Source organism: Nyctereutes procyonoides, unplaced genomic scaffold (genome assembly GCF_905146905.1).
Source record: "Nyctereutes procyonoides isolate TBG_1078 unplaced genomic scaffold, NYPRO_anot_genome, whole genome shotgun sequence".
NCBI classification, from domain to species: Eukaryota; Metazoa; Chordata; class Mammalia; order Carnivora; family Canidae; genus Nyctereutes; species Nyctereutes procyonoides.
Genome location: NW_026575120.1, coordinates 14,644,050 through 14,652,298, shown reverse-complemented (window position 1 = coordinate 14,652,298; position 8,249 = coordinate 14,644,050).

Below are 8,249 nucleotides of genomic sequence, written 5' to 3'. Positions count from 1 at the left end.
AGGTCTGAGTGTGCCACAGACATAAATGGAAGAGGTAGATGACAGGCAAAGTCTGAAAAAACCACATCCTGCCTTCCATGCTGCCTCCCAAAGGCTCTGAGTTTGACAGAAATCCAAACATGTCTTGTCTTGGGCCCTTTCCCCTTTCATTTTTAAGCTGTGTATATTTTAAGGGAAACTCAATCCATGTGGCTCTGAATTAGGTACAAAAAACTCCTCTAAGAGACACAAAGTAGGGAGCTTCTGGTGAATTTGGAACAACTCGATATGAGATGCTCTTTTTAAACTGATTCTGTTTCCATCTCTCTCTCTACTCAAAGTCCAAGATTTTGGTCAAATGCTAAGAACCTGCTGGATAAGGTGTTTGCACTTTTCTTCCTCCGCTTCCTTGGCGGTCAAAGGGAACTCATCCAGGCCAGGGGCATCAGGCCTAGCTCTGTCAACAAAACTGCTGTCCTTGATGCCAGTGCAGACAGGGCCTTCCTTTGGTTCTCGGGCACAATGGCTGCATTTGAGGCAGGCTTGGCAAACAGGACTGCAGTTTCCAAACCGTGTTTCCTGAGGTTGCAGTAAGCACCCCACCCCACCTCCTTATACAGTGGTAAACCTCACAGCGCCGTGTCAGTGGTTCATACTCTCCTGCTAAGCAGAGCCCAGTCCACAGGCACCAGGAAAGGAAGGTATTCAGCCAGGGTGGGCAACACAGTATTTTCCTTCAAACGTTTTCAAGTTCTGCTGGCTAAGAGCACCTGGTCCCAGCTGACTCCATGGCTTCAGCAGCTCTGTGGTGTACCTCACTTCCAGGAAAGCTTAGCCAGCCTGGGGTGGAGAGCCTTGTCACATATTTACCCACAGACTGGTTTCAAGATGCAGAATCATGCCACTGGAAAGAATTTTTTTTTTTTTTAAACAGAAACACACACACAAAAGCAGAACAAAACCCAGAATATTCCAGTTTCCAAAGAATCCAACAACCAGTTTGGTGGGCTGGGGTGAGGGGTATTAATTAATATCTCTTCATTAACCTCATTTTCTCCTTGAATTTCATTAATAAAGCTCAGGCCTACTTAGAACAACAATCTGTCCTGCTAAAACTCAGCATCATGAAGTGTTCCAAGGCCCTAACTCCACACACATGGAATACAACCCCCTCTTCTAAGAGACACTGCGGGAGAGACCCGGCGAGCCCACTCACAGTACTCATGGAATGCGATCACAAAATCTGAACCCAAAGACAAGCTGTTTCTTCTTGGGATGATGGTTGTCAACAGTTCCCTGAAATGTACAGTGAAGGGGTGCCAAAAACCCCACAGCCCTCCCAGGTAAGGGGTTGAGTTTTAGAAAAGATGCAACTCCCCTTCAGGCCATGGTATAAAAGTCCCTTCAAGGTGTGACGAAGAGCAAAAACTGCCTCTCCCAGCCCTCCAATTACTGAAGTAGAGAACAAGACTGCTTGCTCCACAAATTCAAGGACATCTGGGTCCCTCACGCTCCCTTTTTTCTTTTTTGGTGAGTATCCAACCATCCAGAAATTCATGGCCTCACCGTTTCTACCTTTCCTTGACAACTGGTCATGATATAGGGGTTTAAAGCACATCTTCTCTCACACTTTCACATTCTTACTCATTTAATTTAGCTAACTTTGAGGAGAGGCAGAACAGACCAATCAAACAAAAGAGTCAAATTTTGCCGCTTAAAAAGCATCATGAGAGCTGAAAACTACCTGAGGGCTGCTTTTCTACATTATTCCCCTCCCCCCTTTTTAAGGTGGAAATTACTCAAAGGAACTGCTTCTGTGGCATCATTTTAGGGGCCACCTTCCCTCAATAATATCCCTCAGTGACATCTGCTATTCCGTTCCTGTTATTAGCCATCACATTAGGATTGCTGGAGGAAGAAAAGAGAGGAATTTGGAACACACTTGTAAAATGCATATAGTCTTTGAAATCAAAGCACACCAAGTCCAAAACACTTGATGTAAATGAGTTAATTAGAGCAGGAAGCCCAGAGAAACAATGTGGTTTAGCAGAGAGAATGCTGCGCTTGGAGTCCAAAGCATAGAGATGAACTCTCCCTCTCCTCCCTTTCTCTGCCTTAATTCCCTGATCTGTAAATTGGTAGTAACCATTCCCATCTTATTCTAAGGCAACGATTAATATTTAAGTGTGTGTGTATGTGCGTGTCCATGAACATATTCTGTAATGACTCTATGGATGTCAGTACATTTTGAGGGCAGGAGCCATGAGGAAGGAGGAAGGAAAGAAGACAGGGCCCCAGGATTTGCCACAGGCTGATGCAGTACTGAGGCCTAAGGAACTCCCCCCCCCCCCCATGGCTGGCCTCTGAGTCCACCAGGCTGCTCCCAGCTTACTGTGGGACCAGCCTTTCCCATGATAATATTTAACTGAAAAGGATCTGAGTGCTTGTTGTTTGATCAGGGTTCCCCTCCAGTATACCCAGGGCCCATCTGACCAGCCCGTCAGCTCTGGGTCCCCTCCACCAGTGTCTGCTGGTCTGTCCCCGACTTTGGCTCTTCAGCGGAGGGTGGGGAGAGCCAGCCAGACAGTTGGAAGTTCCTTAGTGGCATTTTCATGAAGACTGTTATACCTCAGGTGTAACTTTTACTGACTCCTAGGGAAGCCTGCTCACCTTTGCTTGGGGCACCTCTACTCTGGCTTCATAAAATATTGTTTATAAGGCCAGGCTCAAATAAAGTTACACCAGTGCGGCAGGGTGCTGGGGATGGGTTATAAGACTCCAGCCCCACGAGCAGATGCCCTGGAACCCCTGTATCTGCAGGCTGGTGGCTGGCCCCCAAGAGTTATTTTTCTATTCGTTTGGGCAGATTTCCACTCCCACTCCCCCACCCCCCAGAGAAGGCTCTGGAGCTGCCAGGCCATGGTAACAGGGAGAAACGTGGGGCTGACATGTGAGCCCCAAGCGGCAGCAGGGAACAGGGAGGGGGGAGTTGTTTCACCTCCGGGCTTGGAAAAGCAGCCTGACTTTTGGGAGGGAGCCTAATTGATTCTACCGGTGGCGGCAGTGTGGTAGAGACCCCTGGAAAGAATGATGTTTGGGGCCAGGGTACCAGCGCCGAAGGCACACACACTTCCTTTAATTAACAGGAGCACGATGCCAACAAACACACCGGCGTATGGGAAGTGAGGGCCGCTAACAGGCCAGCCTCCTGACTTCCTCCGGGAGCGCCCTGCCAGCCAGGATTATTCGCTGTTCTTGTTTCCTCACAAACCCCCACCCCCACCCCAGTGCCTGGGGAGGGGGGAGGGGGCCGCCCCAGGTGCTGGCAGACCCCCAGGCCGGCGGCACTGCCTGAGCTTGTCTTCCTGCCTCTCTGGCAGGGATGTGTTTCTTGAGTAGCTCCTTTGAGGCATTCAGGAAAGCCAGGGGACCCTTCTACCTCCTGACCTTAAATGGTCATCTGCCTCCCCTTTTCTCTCACTTGGTATTTCAGGGTGGTGGTTATTTCTACTGATAAATTTCTTCTTTCTTCTCTCTCCAGATCTCCCACAATCACCACCCACCCCCACCCTGCAGGATCTGAAATTATCTCTAGCTCCCATGAAGCCCCCCCCCGCCCCCGCCCCCCCCCCCCCCCCCGGGGAGTGGGGCTGCCCTGCCTGTGGATTTTCCCAGAGGCTGGGTCAGTGCCTCTCATCTCTGGAGCAGTCCTTCCTAGGATATTACACTCTGTGAGTCTCTTTTGATTATTAGCAACTGCAATCAGGACTTGAAAGACAGTGATTCATTCAGGAAGTGTAATACACCCAGTCACATGCCAGGTACCCTGCTGGGTGCTGAGGACTCTAGGTACCTGAGGTCAGACTCCTCTCCAGGAAAGGAGCCAGAGGTGAGGGCTCTAGTCCTATGTCCAAGGAGCTATGGGTACAATGTGGAAGGACCACCCCAACTACGTGCCGACCACCTGAATCAAATTCAGACTTGTAATAAATGCAGATCCCTAGGTCTCATCCCAGGACCTTCCAAATCAGAATCTCAGAGAGAAGGGCTGAGGAAGATGTAATTTTTTGAAGATTTATTTATTTATTTATTTTAAAGAGAGTGTATGTGTGTGTGAGAGAGAGGGGTAGGGAAAGGCAGAGGGAGAGAGAATTTTAAGCAGACTGCATGCTCAGCATGGAGCCGACCTCAGGGCTCAATCTCAGCACCTTGTGATCACAGCCTGAGCCAAAACTAAGAGTCGGATGCTCAACTGACTACGCCACCCAGGCACCCCAGGAAGATGTATTTTTGAGGAGTTTCTTAAGTGATTCTTATTCACACTAAATTTTGAGAACCACTGTCCAATTTGAGAGCCACTGTTCTAGAACTAGTTAGGAAGTGATAGCATTTGAGTTTTAAAAAATAATAGTCTTTATTAAAATTTTTATTTTCCTTGAAAGAAACTATTGAAGGGTATATTATATATATATATATATCCTAGTTTTGTGAGGCAGTAGTTTATAAAACTTGAGTTTTAAAAAATTTTAACAACTAAAAATTAATTTTTTTAATTTTTAAAAATTAAAACAATTTTTAAAAATTTAAGTATAGTTATCATGCTGCACATTACATCCCCAGGACTTATTTACCTGATAACTGGAAGTCTATGCCTTTTAACAATCTTCACCTATTTTTCCTGTCCTTCTCCCCTTCCTTCAGCAACCTCCTCTGTATCTTTGAGTTCAGTTTTGTTTTTTCAGATTCTACATATAAATGAGATCATATAGTATTTTTTTTCTATCTAACTTATTTCATTTAGCATAATGCCATCAAGGTCCATCCATGTTGTTGCCAACAGCAAGGTTTCCTTCTTTTTATGGCCGAACAATATTCCATTGTGTATATACACCACATCTTCTTTATTCATCATCTGTTGATGGATCACTTAGGTTTTTTCCATGTCTTGCCTCTTGTAAGTAATGCTGCAATGAACATGAGGATATAGGTATCTTTTTGAGATGGTAAGTTTGTCTTCTTTGGATAAATACTCAGAAGTGGAATTGCTGGATCATATGATAGCTCTATTTTTAACTTTTTAAGGAAACACCATCCTATTTTCCATCCATTGGCTGCACCAATTTACATTCCCACCAACAGGGCATGAGGGATCCCTTTTCTCCACGTCCTCACCAACATTTGTTATTTCTTGTCTTTTTATCATCTTGGGATGACATTTGTGGTTTTGTTTTGGTTTGTTCTTTGACATTTGTCAAAGGATGAGTAGGACCTCTAAAGTGAGGGGTGAGGAAGGAGATGCCAAGCAGAGGGAATAAAATAACAAACGCCCCAATGGGGTACAAAGGAGTCAGTGAGAGAGATCAGAGCACAAGTGGGCAGGAGGGCAAATAGAGGCTCTTCCCAGGCTGGGAAGACTCTTACATGTCATTGTAGTACATGTATGTTGACTTTCTGACCACCCAGCATCCATTCACTCCTAATAATACTCACAGGTTAGGCACTTGTCACAAGCTAGGCCATGTTAGAAATACCAAAATTCTTTCTCCTGAAACTTTGAAGATGGAATGGAGAAAATCAAGAGAAAAAAAATTAGAGAGCATTTATAGCACACAATGTCTGGGCAGAATCTTTCCAATTCATTCCATTTTCCTTGAGTTAGCTACAGTTGGTCTTATTGTTTGCAACCTGTAAACATTGTCTGACATAAATATGAAAGGAATAGAATGGGAGATGGAGTCCTTAATACTTATTCTGTGCCAGGAACTTACATACATTAATTTATTTTCTTATGCTTTCCACTATTTTGCAGACATAAAATTTATCTTAGGTTGGGCGTCTTCACAGATAATTTTCTCTGCTCCTGATCTTGGGGTCTCTGGAGTCAGAGGAGAAGTTCTATTCACCCAAGGCTTTGCAAATGACTTTTGCTTGACTCATGACCAACAAAGATGTTGACAACCTCCTTGCTGAGGAAGGAATATCTAAAAAATGACTTGTAGGGATGAATCCAGAATATTTCTATCAAATCAGGAGGGCACAAAGAGTGTGCTTATTAATGTAAGAAGAGAAGAGTAGAGAGGCCTGACCAATACTCAGGATGATAGGTTTCCTTTTCACTAGGATTTCAGTCAACATCTAGAGAAAAAACCAAACAGACCCAAAAAAGTTCACAAGGAGCAGGAAGAAAATACAACCACATGAGGAGAAAGCAAATCAATCAAGGACAAATTGGAAAAATGAGTGCTGTACTTGAATACGGATAAAAAGATAGAGGTCAGAGTCTATAAGAAGTTGCTCAGTGACTGGTAGTGACATACACATACACACAATGTAGTATGTACAATTATGTACAATATTATGTAACAATGTAACAATGTTTACAATTAAGAAAGAGGGCAATCTAATACACACAATCACTCTCTCCAACACCACTACCACATATAACAGGTAATTACATGTTTATAGAGAATATACACTCTCATTCAGCAATTATTTGTGGCATGCCTACTGTGGGCCAGACCCTATAGAAGGCAAGCCTTATTATCTCATTCTATGAAAGATGTAACTGAGCCCTAGAAACCTTGATAAGTGGTGGAAATAGAATTCAAGTCAAGCTCTTCATACTATGTGTGGAAAGCCTATTTTGAGCTATTTTAATTTTTCAGTAATGGAGCTAGAACTCTGCCCTGTTCACATGCTCTGGAACTTAGAATATATCCTGTAGGCAAAGGACCCTGAATATTTTTTAGCGGAGATATTACACTAGCAGATCTTTGGATAGATAACTCTTGGAAAGTTATCTTGGAGAGAGAACTCTGATCACCAGATCATAAGGTGACTGTGATAATCCAGGCAAGAAATGACAAAGACCCAAACTAAGACAAGGATAGTGGGAATGGAGAATGGGAGAAGAGCTGGATAAATAGGAGGTCCTCTGTAAGACATGATGACTGGAAAAGGGGATGGAGATGTGTACGTGCTCCAAAGTGATTCTCTCCCATGGCTTTAGGAAACTGGGTGGGTACTCCTGCCACTGGCCAAGGCAGAGAATGCTAGTAGACAGTAACTGCCATAAAATGAAGTGTCTATGATATTGAACCACGGCTGCTTTCCCTCCCCCTAGGGTCTACAGGGCTTTCCCAGCAAAAACTTGGTTTTTGCTATCCTCCCAATAGTATGACAAGCCCTGACACAGTCCAGCCACACTGAAGGCATCATCAGCTCTCAGCTTTGGCCAAGAGAAAACAGAGGGTTCTTAAGTGCTTTGCCTGCAATAGGATTTCACCACCATAATGTCTGTGGGCAGCTCCATGATTCCTGATTCATACTATTTTCTGAACTGCAAAAGCCACTGAAATGTCTCTGGATGAACATCTCATGCTCTCATCTCCACTAGCGTGGAAACTGGGGGGAGGGTGGGCGGGGGATTCTGTTCCTTTGCAGATATTTTTCCAGCTGTGGCTTTCACAAGCCACATAGAAGAATGCAAGTCACGTCTGATCAGCAGGCTGAAGACTCAAGCTTGTACGATACTTGTACTCAGCGGCACGATTTGGTGTACTCTAACACTCCCAGCCAGGACCCTCTGGCTACTCCTCAAAACCCTGAGCAGTAGCAGAGGCTGATTCAATTATTGGAAGGAGGCTGGACAGCCTTGAATTTGAAAGAGCCAGTACAAATTTGATCTCAGGAAGAAGAGCGCTGCAATCAAATGTCCTGGTCCTACTGAGCCTGCAAAAGCACAGCTTGAGCTGAAGACAAGTACAGCATTGGGGGTGGCCCAGAAGATGAAAGTGCTCAATGATAGTGGCTTAAAACAAAAAATATATGGTTTTTTTTTTTTCACATATTTCTGGGTCAGGAATGTTGGAACGGCTTCGCAGGGTGGTTCTGGTTCACTGTCTCTCATGAGGTTGCAGTCAAACCATTGGCAGGGGCCGCAGTTGTCTGAAGACTCGAATGAGGCTGGAGGAGCTGCTTCCAAGTTCATTCATAGGGCTCTTTCTAGAAAGTGTCAGTTCCTTGCCATGTGAACTTCTCCATAGGGCTGCTCATGACATGGATGCTGGCCTTGCTCAATGCACATGACAGATACAGAGAGAAGGCACAAAAGGAAGCCATGTGTCTTAAGTTTAAGGCATCTCTTAAACCCTGATCTCAGCAGTGGCATGTCATTATGTCTGCCATATTCTACTGGTCCCATAGACCAACCCTGATACAGTGGAAAGAACCACCCAAGAGTGAATGTCAGAAGGCAGGGTCACTAAGAT